Source organism: Herpailurus yagouaroundi, unplaced genomic scaffold (assembly GCF_014898765.1).
Source record: "Herpailurus yagouaroundi ecotype Mexico unplaced genomic scaffold, PumYag 77, whole genome shotgun sequence".
NCBI lineage: Eukaryota > Metazoa > Chordata > Mammalia > Carnivora > Felidae > Herpailurus > Herpailurus yagouaroundi.
The window spans coordinates 24087000-24097709 of NW_024412388.1; the positions used below are offsets into that span (position 1 = coordinate 24087000).

The 10710-nt window shown below is 56.8% G+C and overlaps 1 protein-coding gene and 1 long non-coding RNA gene across 11 annotated transcripts in view; both read right to left on the reverse strand.

The window, feature by feature from the left end:
• ADGRB2 (adhesion G protein-coupled receptor B2) overlaps positions 1-86 on the reverse strand; it is a 40174-nt gene extending 40088 nt beyond the window's left edge. For 9 of the 10 annotated variants that reach the window (XM_040467677.1, XM_040467673.1, XM_040467670.1 and 6 more), the window contains exon 1: positions 66-84. The gene's annotated coding sequence lies outside the window, so the exon portion shown is untranslated. Of the gene's footprint in view, positions 1-65 lie in introns of all 10 variants that reach the window. The other variant, XM_040467633.1, reaches the window with a different exon arrangement.
• A 3871-nt stretch (positions 87-3957) lies between these two features.
• LOC121025241 (uncharacterized) lies at positions 3958-8650 on the reverse strand. Its single transcript, XR_005787989.1, has 3 exons — positions 8422-8650; positions 6468-6548; positions 3958-5351 (listed from the first exon to the last, which is right to left on the reverse strand). It is a non-coding gene; the product is annotated as an uncharacterized LOC121025241 (long non-coding RNA).
• Between the last annotated feature and the right edge of the window lie 2060 nt (positions 8651-10710).

Sequence of the window (10710 nt, forward strand, 5' to 3'; positions counted from 1 at the left end):
CAAGGCGGGACGCGGCGCCTGCGCGGGCTGGGCCCGGGAGGGGGCGCGCGCCAGGCCGGGCGCGAGGAGCCGCGGGAGAAGGGGCGGGGGGCGGGGGCGACGCGCGCCGCCTCCTGTTAAAGGGGGAGCAGCGCCAGCCGAGCCGAGCGCACCCTCCTCCTCCCTGCCCTGGGCCCCAGGCGCCGGCGCGGGAGAAGCCCCGGGTAAGCCCCCGCCCCGCCCGCGGCCTCCTGGACCGCAGGATGCGGCGATCCGCGACGCCCCTCCAGAGATCCCCCGGGCCGGAGGCAGCTCTCGCAGCCGGGGTCTCTGGGGCCCTGGGGGCTGAAACATTTGCCCCACCCTCCCCCGTATGCACTGCAAATCGCATATCCCTGTGCATGCAGGTGCCACTCCTGTGCGCTGAACTTTGCATATGCTTATGCACACAGGTGCCCTACGTGTGCACTGCAATGTTGCCTGGCTCCGTGCATGCAGTTGCTACACACACACTCAGCGTGTTAACATGTGTTCAGGTCTTGAATGCATGTTGCTTGTTCCTGTGTGTAGAGATGCTGTATGTGTGCAAGCTTATAAGTGCCACATATGTGCTGAGTGCTGTGGGTCACCTGTATGTAGGAGCCACACATGTACGCTGCAGTGTGGCATGTTTGGTGCATACTCTAGTGTGAACTGCAATGTTGCATGTCCCTAGGCACGGGGATGCTACACGTGTGCAGTGTGTTACATGTTTTCCTGAGCGCCTGTCTATTCCCACAAGTGCCTTTTCCTGTGCCAGGGGCGCCCCCATGTTGCATCTGTTTGTGTAGAAGCAGCCGGAATGTACAGACCTGCCCCCTCCCCATCCTGGCACTGTGCAGTTGGGTGGGGCCAGAGCCCACATGGTGAAGGTGGTTCCCAGGGAGATGCCCATGGCTCAGGGCCCTGGTCTGGTGGTTTTGTGGCCTGGGCATGTTGCCACCAAGAAGGTGGGCAGACCAGGGACACGCCACTTCGGCCAGAGACAAGTAGGTTAATCAGATGGCTCTGGTCAGAGGAGGAGCCAGCAGGGGGCAGCTTTGCAGGGAGCATTTGGATGGTTTCAGGAACCCTACTTTTTAAAGGTGCCCTGGCCAGGAGGGGGCTGAGCCTGGGAGGCAAGGAAGTCCCCAGTCCGTCCAACCCCAACCCCACCTCTCCACTGAAGCCCCTTGAGTTGTGTCACCCTGAGGACTAGGACAAGGAGACACCTCGTCCCCCAGGAACGTCCTGCCAGGAAGAGGCAGAGAGAAAAGCCCCTGATCTCTCCCTCCGTCTCTCTCTCCCCCCTCCAGCAGTCTCGATGACATTTGTTGTGAGTGATTGTGAGAGATTATCGACTTTAATGGAAGGAGGTAATAAGGGGCGATGAAGGAATCTCACCCGTCACCTTAAGGGAATTTATGAGGCTGTGTGAGACAGGGAGGAGGCTGGCACCTTTCCTTTCCCAGCGGGAGCCCAGGGAGGCCTATGCCTTACACTTAGCACTGGCAGGCAGGGCTCCTGGGTTCTTGCCGGGCACTCTCAAACACCCCAGGTCTCTGGGTTTGGAGACTCAGCCGCTACTGTGAAAGCCAAGCCAGGCAGAACTTGCCATCTACAGAGCGTGTCAAGAGCCACCCCAAGGGGGGCGCCTGGGTGGCGCAGTGGGTTAAGTGTCCGACTTCAGCCAGGTCACGATCTCACGGTCCGTGAGTTCGAGCCCCGCGTCAGGCTCTGGGCTGATGGCTCAGAGCCTGGAGCCTGTTTCCAATTCTGTGTCTCCCTCTCTCTCTGCCCCTCCCCCGTTCATGCTCTGTCTCTCTCTGTCCCAAAAATAAATAAACGTTGAAAAAAAAAATTAAAAAAAAAAAAAAGAGCCACCCCAAGGGCAGCGGGAGATCCCAGGTCTCCCTACGTGGGGCATTTCGAAGGGCAATGGCGTGGCCAAAGTGGATGCCTTAAGGAGGTGGGCAAAGGTGGAGAGAGTGAGTGAGTGGTCGGATATGAGGTATGCACAAAGGTATAAGGACAGGTCCTCAGAAGCTCCCAGGACCCTGTGCTCCAGGGCTCCAGCCCCTTCCACTCCCACAGGGAGCCTGCCTCCCTCTTTATGAATATTCACTGAATTAGCGTACTAGAGACCCAGAGCCCAAAGAAACACAGGCAGGTCTCTTGCAGATGTAACGCAGCTGGATCCCTGAGGCCCTCCCTTTCCCCCCCCCACCCAGGATCCAGCTGGGTACAGGGTAATGGGAGGGGCTGGAGAGACAGCAGCATTTTGTCTGTTTCGTGTTCCTTGGTAGCCCTCTGACTTCTCAACCCCGTTCTTTCAGGGTGGAAAGTCTTTCAGACTGAGGGAGAGACTGACAGTGATGGTACCCCATACCTGGGGGCTCAAGGCGCAGGGTGGCGAGGTCAGCAAGGCAGCAAGGGCTGTGGGAGCTGGGTGGAGAGAACAGATCTCCCAGGGCGTGTGCGGAAGCAGGCTAGATTAGGGCCAGCCTCCCGAAGGCTCTCCCGGAGGTGCCTCCCGGCTTCTTCGGGGCTTCCCCACCTCCTTTCCCAGGAGCCCCTGCCCTTCCAGACTCACTCTGGTGATAATGCCGCCCGGGAGGACTTGGAGTAATTACAAATCGTTTCCATATTCAAATCCAGCTGGTTGAAGAGAAATTACTTCTCTGACAGCCCAGGCGGGGGTGGGAAGAACAAGTCTAAGCCCCAGGAGGGGCCTCTGGGGAGCCTAGGGCAGAGACTGGGCAAGGGAAGGGGCACCAGTCAGAGCTTGAGCACAGAGGGTTTAAGCAGAAGAAATGGATACTTCCCGCCTACCCCTCTCCCCAAAACAAAAACTGGGCAACAGACAATGACCCCAGTCCTTTGGAGCTCCCACTGGAATCTCTGATGGCATGGAGAGGACCAATCCTACAAGGACAACTAGAAGTCAGGCTCTCATCCTGCCTCCCTAGGCGACCTTGAAAAAGTCCCTCCAGCTTTCTGAGCCTCTGTTTCCTTACCTGTGAAATGGTATAAATGATGGCACCCAGCTCCAATGAGATAAAAGATGTGCATTATAGCAAGAGCTAGGCTCCTGAAAGGGGCCTTTTAAAATAATTGTCTTATTACCAATTAATTCATCTTTTGGTTAACAATAACAACCACCAGTGGCCCATTCCGGAAGCAGCACAGCCCTCAGTGGGGCAGCTTAGGAGAGGATAGTGGGTGATGAGGGCACGCATAACCCTGGCCTCACGGGCCTGGCCTCACCCGCCTGGCCTCAGCCCTGCCTCCCACTGGGCCAGCCACTGCTATGCTTCGTTGCCCTTTAAACAGATGAGAAAATGCTCTTCTTCTCTTCCCAATGATTTATTTGGCCCAGAGCCTGGTCAGGTTTCCTTCTAGCTGGTGGGACCTAAGAGTGCCCCTCCCTCAGCCCCTACCCTCCACTGACACTCAGCCAGGCGCCCACAGCAGCCCAAAGCTCTGAGTACCAAGGTCCCCCTTGAGTCCCCCAACCCCACCCCAGATACCTATCAGGAGCTCCTAACATGTTCCCAAAGACACCCAAATCCATGTGACAGTCTTCTATCAGGGTCTGTCCCAGAGCTCACGGGATACATACCTCATTGCTCTGGATGTCATGGATTCAGGAGGGGTATCCTGGAAAAGGTGGACTGACCCTCTCTGTCTGTGGGAAGTCCTGCATGTCTAATTTCCATCCTTCCTGCTGCAGATGCCAAATGGGTTAGGAGCCTGGGGCAACCCAGGTCGGGTGTGTGTCATTTTCTCGGTGCTATAGATCAAGGAGAGGAGGGAGGATTAGCAGCATTGGAGGCAAATCCTCCCAGAAGGTCAGTGCCGGGTTTGCGCGCACCCCTCTGGGCAGTGCCTGCATTCTCTGACCCCTGGGGCAGTGGGTGGAGAAGACCTTTAGGATCTTGGGTGATCTTCACACAAGTCTTACACTGGAGGATGCGCACAAGAGCCTGGCACCCAGAAGGTGCCTTTGCTCACCCATTCAACGAATCTTTATTGAGTGTTTACTATGTTCTAGGCGCTGGGATCCAGGCCATCAGCAAGTTCCGTTGCTTCTACCTTCCAAAACATCCCAAATCGATGCCCTCCTGACATCCCCACTGCCAACACCAGAATCCAAGCCACCATCATCCAGTGCCTGGACCTTCCTTTATTTGACCTCCATGCTCCCACATCTACCTCACCCTCCTCCACTCCATTCTCCCGGAGCCCACTGAGTCATCTCTCTAACTTGTAAATCAGAGCACCTCTTCTTAAACCCTCCCATGGTTTCCTACTGCACTTAGCACCATGACCTTCCAAGCCCTGCATGACCCGGCACTTACCAACCTCTCCAGAACCATCTCTCCTACCCCCAACCTTCGCCCCATCCCAACACAGTGGGGGACTTTGACAAAGTCCAAATCCTTCTTCCACTAGTACTTGCCGTGGCTGACTCCACTTGCCAGGAAGGTCTGAGTACCAACATCACCTCCTCTAGGAGGCCTCCCCTGATTACGCTTCTAAAGCAGCCCTACCCACCCATCCCCGATTGTTCCATCCCGTGGCTTTGCACTTCCTTCACAGCATCATTACCTGAAAATATGTTATCTATTTACACACAAGTCATCGGTTTCCCTCACTGGACTAGGAATTCTGTAAAGGCAGAGACCTTGTCCATCTGTTCATGTTTGTAACCCTGGCACAAAGCACCATGCCAGGCATGTGATAGGTGCTTGTCAAGGGAAGGAATGGCGAAAGGGCAAGTAAAGACCCTGCCCTCCCAGAGCTTCCAGTTTGTGGTCCTTGATCAATGTCCAATAAAACACTGTTCAACCGTTTCCCACGTGATGGACTAGAAAGGACTTCTGCCTCTGTCCCTCACTGGCTGTGTGACCTGGGACAGGTCATGCATGCTGCCCAGGCCTTGGTTTTCTCTTCTGTAAAATGGAAACAACCTAGCAGAGCTGATGTGAGTCCCCATGAGATGACAAAGATGAAGCGCCCCACACAGTGCCAGACCCAGGGAGGTGTCATCTGCATGAATATGGCCCTCTTTCAGACTTATTCAGGGCTGCAGCTGTTCTGCATTCTGAAGACATGGAGAAGACTCGGAATGGGGCCCTGACCTTGAGGCCTTCCCGGTGCCCCCTCCCTCCCACCTAGGGAGAGAGGAGTTCTTATCTGCTGAGATCCTTGCTGTGACAGAGGCCACCTGTGTAATCAGGACGGTCGCACCGGTGAGTGGGTGATCACTGCAGAGAAACTGAGTCTGGATCCACTTCGCGGTACCTCCTCTCCTTATGTCGCAGCCCCTCTTCGTTTTCCGCCTTCCTTGTCTGTGTAAACACATGCACACACACACGGATGCATGTACAGACAAACCCATATCCACACACTTACACAATCACCGGCCAGCAGACACATACCCTTGACTAGGAAACACAGGTGTATACATAACCACACACACACAACCCCCCTCCACTTTTCTGGCCCAGTGGGGACCTGTCAGACTCATCTATCAGTCCTGTTGCCTCCTGCTCTAGGCTGGGGTTAGGCACAACCCCTGCAGGTTAACAGGAGGCAGCGTGGGGACTCCCTTTGGTAAGTTCTCCTTGAGGTCTAATCCCACTCTCGCCTGCTGCAGACCTTAAGGACTGGGAACCCTGGCAACCACTCCGGACACCCAGAAATGACAGCACCATCCCTTGTGCCCACACCCACAGGCTGGGGGACATGTAGAGGGTGGAGGTGCCTGAGAAGAGCTGCTCCCAGCTTCCTGCCCCGGTGGGGGGAAAGGGAAGGGGAATCCCTCAAGGAGGGTCTGGGGCACTTGGCAGGCATGGGGCACACCAGCAGTGGGGGGCCAGTGTGTTCCCACCATCTGGGATGCCCCATGTTCTCTCCCCCGGGCTCTTTGCCACCTGGATCCAGCTGGACTGGGCTTGTGCCAAGCAGGACACATTGAGCATAGCAGGCAGGGGTGGGGGTGACCTAGAGGTCTAGAGGGACCAGCTCATCCTGTCGAGCCCCTCTGTGGGCCTAACACTGTGCCTCCTGCTTTTAACTTATTGTCACAACAAACCCTTACCCCAGCAAGGTCACCCCCATTTCCCAGATGAGGAACATGGCTTAGAGGGAGGCAGAGAGAAAACCAGAGCCCCCCCCCCCCACTTCATTCAGTAGGGCCCTGCCTAGTCTCACTTCTCCTTGTCCTCCTTGCCACCCTCCAAAGGACAGACCAAGCGCCAACTGTGGAAAACAACTTCTTTCAGGATTGGAGCTGATCTTCCAGAGAGAACTAGCTCTCTCAGGGTGAGAGATGTGAAGGGACCTGACACCCAGGGCCTGGCCCGTAAGAGGCTGAAGCCGGACACCCAGATTTGGGGGAGGCAAACAGAGTGGCTGAGGGTGCTGGGAAGGACCTCTCACAGGATCTGCTGAGACGGACGCACCTTGCTGGCAGGCACAGCCACACTCCTCGCCGACACACCCCAGGAGGACAACCCTCTTGCTGGAACACACACTGCCTCGTGCTGTAAAGCAGTAAAGCAGTCACTGCCGAGTGAGCGAGAGGGTGGGCCTCCCATCTCATTCAAACCTGGCACAATTCTGACCTCTTTGGGTCCCAGGCTTGGGGGCCGGGGGCCCGCAGGGGAGAAGGCTCTGAGTGTCGTGGTTGGAGAGGAGGAGCCTCGGGGTGCATCGCCAGCCAGCGTTCTGCATGTCAGAGTGGGAGTGAGTGGGGCTGAGCTCGGGTACACGTGTGGGTGGCTGTGTGCGTCAATGCGTGGGGGGAGAGTCTGTGTGTGTGTATATGATGTGCCTGTGCGCAGGTTTTGTGTGTGTCTGCCTAGGCCTTGTACGTCAGAAGCCCGGGCCTGGCTCCGGGATCTCTCCTGGGTGTGCGCGCGTGTGTGTGTGTCTTTGTATGCAGGCTGTGTGGTGTTTCTCATGCGTTTATTTTTCTGTTTGTGTACATGTGTGGCGTATAATGCACACAAGTGCCTGACGCTGGGGTTTGTTTCTCCACTCAGTGTCTAGGTGAATGTGGGGCGTGTTGACAGGGCTGGGTTTACTGCTGGAGTCTGTGTGCCACCAGTGTGTGGGGTTTCTTTGTAGTTTGTGCCCGAGCCTGTGCGTGCGCGCGCGCGCACGTGTGTGTGTGTGTGTGTGTGTGTGTGTGTGTGTGTGTGTAGGGGAAGTGTTTCCAGGCCTGTGTCTGGGCCTTTCGGTTCAGTGTGAGTCAGGGCATATGGCATGTGCAGGCCTGTATGTGACTGTGTCTGTGTCAGTGTTTGGTAGGTGTCCGTGCCAGCCTGTCATGTGTTTCCCTGTGTGTACTTGGGGGTTGTGGGCAGGCCTTCAATTCGGGGGGTGGGGGGGTGGGCATTGTGTGTAATACTATTTGGTGTGTGACTCTCAGTGGTTGTGACCCTGGATGTCCTATACGTGTGTCTAGATGTGGGGTGTGGATTATTGTGTAGTGTGTATCCGCAGAGCTGTAGGTGTGACATTTGTTATTCTTGTCTTTGGGGACTTTTCAAGCTAATGCTTCCCAGGAAGTCTCCTCCTCCCCCAAAGGCTGAGATCTCGGCCATGCTCTGCGCTCCCAGGCATCTTGGCCGGCTCTGTGTTTGCCTTGGGGGGGGTAGGCGGGGTGTGCTGAGAACCCTGAAACTGCCGGCCAGGGGTCAAGGTCGCATGTCAGGAAGCACAGGGCTCTTTCTCCTAGGGCGCCCCAGGACCCCCTCCTTTCCCCTCCTCACTCACAAAGGGCCCTACGGGTGAGGCCACCGCATGCCCCCCCCCCTCCCGCCCTGCCCAGGTCTCCCCTGAAATGAATTTTAATTTCCGCTCTGGGCAGGCGGCCGTAATGAGGCTTGAACCAGCAGGGCGGCGGCGGAGGTGCGGGGGCTCGGGTTGCCAGCTGAGGAAGGGAGGCGCGGATTTGAATTTCAAAGGCAGCTGGGGCCCAAGTGCGTCTGCGTCGTGCGATTGTGTGTGTGGCGCTGGTGGGTCCGCCAAGGCGCGCCTGCGTGTGCGGCGTGTGTCTGGGTGAGCGTGTTTAGTGAGTGTGCCTCTGAAAGGCGTGTTCGAGGCCCCGCGTGGTCTGCAAGCGCGAGTGCCTGAGCCTCCGGCGGTCTCTGCCACCGTGAGAAGGGCCACGGCAGCGTGTCCGCGTGTCTGTGCGTGTGCTTGTGGGCAGATGCTTGCATCTGGGAGTGTGTATTTTTAGGACGGGTCGGCACCACCGTGTGTGCGTGTGTGTCCGTGCTCCGGGCCCTGCGTGTGGCTGCGAGGGTGGCCGCAGTTTTGGGCGCTGGTGCCTGTGTCACCGCGTGGACGTCCGCAGGGGTGTGAGGGTGTGTCCGTGTGTCCGTGCCACGTGTGAACGCGCGTTTGCACCTGTGAGTCCGTGTGGGCATCTGTCTATAGGAACGCGTGTCTGAGAGTCCCCGCGTCCCAGCGTTGAGTCTGCGAGTGTGCCCGTGCTTCTGCGCGCCGGGGGTCTGTGTCACCGTGCGTCTGCAAGCGCTGGCGCCGGCGAGAGTGGGTGTCTGCGCGAGCACGCAGCGGGGCCGGCGCCGGGGCGGGGGAAGCGGGGAAGGGGAGCCCGGGGAGAGCGCGCCGCCCCCCGCCGCGCCCCCACAGCGGGAAGGGGGGAAGGGGGGAAGGGGGACCCGACCTGCGGGTACTTAACGGGCTCTCCGGAGGCAATGGCCGGAGAGGATGGGCCATTAGCCGGAGGGGCGGAGCGGCACCCGTTTCACGCTCGCTCTTCCGAGGGCCAGGGCGTGGGGGCAGCTCATCTGTCTCAGGGAAACGGGCGTGCGCCGCGGAGAGATCGCCACCGCCTTGTGGCTGCACTGGGGACTCAAGCTACAGAGCAGGAAGGGCCGCCGGGGCCCCAACAAGGTACCATCTCCTAAGAGGCACCCATGGACACTAACTCAGATACACCGGGGCACATTCCCAGGCACACCTGACACACACAAGAGCGTGGGCCAGGCTGCTGTCACCCAGCTCAGGGGTCAGGCCCACTGGTGCGCACCCGGGAATGCATGCATGTGAACTGAGCATGTGCGCATGCACACACGTGCACACACGCGCACACACACACATCCAGAGACACAGGTAAGTTCTCACACTCACTGGAACAAACTCACCCCTCCCTGGGTTTTGGGCCCTGTGGGGCAAAGAGGGCTAAAGTTCAGAAGTCCTAGAGAAAAGGGGTAGCCTGAGTCACTTCATGTTGCCTTTACTCTGTCAGGCCCTGGGTTGGACCCTGACAGGATGCCTCACCCTGCATCATATCTCCCAGAAGCTGGGGCGGAGGTGGGGGCACAAAGACCCCAAATACAGTTATTCCTGGTCATTGCTGTAAGGTGCCCACAGCCAGAGGCAGGTGAGAGCCCGGGGCTGCCTTCTCATGGGAGGTCCCCTAGGGTCCTGGCTGGAACAGGCAGGCGCTGTCAGGATACCCAGATGACAACAAATTAGGAACTAGGGATGGGATGATGGTTTCAGTCCTCCTTCTCCACAAGAATGACAGCATTTTGAGAAGGGGTAGGGACTGACTCCTCTCAGGAAGGCTCAGCCGGGGGCCTGGCACCAAGGGCCTACTCCAAAAACACTACTGACTGAATAAAGAAAAGAAATAAATGAGTTAGAGAATGTAGAGGACCACCTAAGGGCTGAGGGAGCAGCATACAGAGGCAGAAATAGTATATCTGCATGGCTCTCTGCATGGCCGTGTGTGTGTGTGTGTGTGTGTGTGTGTGTGTGTTTCAGGGGAGAATATGGGAAGCTGGAGGTTAGGCTGGAAAGACATCACCGTGGGCCTGGTAAGCTAAACCAGACGTAGATTTTATTCTCAAAACAACAGAGTCCTATGGAGGGTTTTGGACGGGAAAGAATCACAGTCAAATTTGTTTGGGAGAAATAGCTGGGCCACTGCAAGGTGGATTTGAGGAAGCCAGGACTGGAGAAGGGGGCTAAGCTCATTCACTTGTTCATTTATTCATTCAACAAGTATTTACTGAGAGCTTACTATAAGGGTCTAGCCGTGGGGTGCCCAGGTGGCTGTGTCGGTCGAGCCTGCGACTCGATCTCAGGGCCATGACTTCAGGCCACACGTTGGTGGTGGAGCCTACTTAAAAATAAATACATAAGGGGCGCCTGGGTGGCGCAGTCGGTTAAGCGTCCGACTTCAGCCAGGTCACGATCTCGCGGTCCGTGAGTTCGAGCCCCGCATCAGGCTCTGGGCTGATGGCTCAGAGCCTGGAGCCTGTTTCCGATTCTCTGTCTCCCTCTCTCTGACCCTCCCCCATTCATGCTCTGTCTCTCCCTGTCCCAAAAATAAATAAACGTTGAAAAAAAAATTAAAATAAATAAATAAATAAATAAATACATACATAAAAGTGTGTGGCGCTGAGGGAGTGAAACGGATACAATCTAGGACCTCAAGGAATTTCTAGAACCTGACCACATACTTGCTGAGCTTATGGTGAGTTTACCTTCTAGTGGGGGAGGGGAGGCAGACACAAAAGCATAAATATGTGGAATGTTAGTGTTGGGGAGTCCAAAGAAGGAAAATAGTGTTGGGTAAGGAGGCAGGAGTGGTAGAGGAGAACAGGGGGCGATTTTAGGAAAACGCTTCTCTGAGACGGTAGCATCCGAGCAGAGACCTGAAGG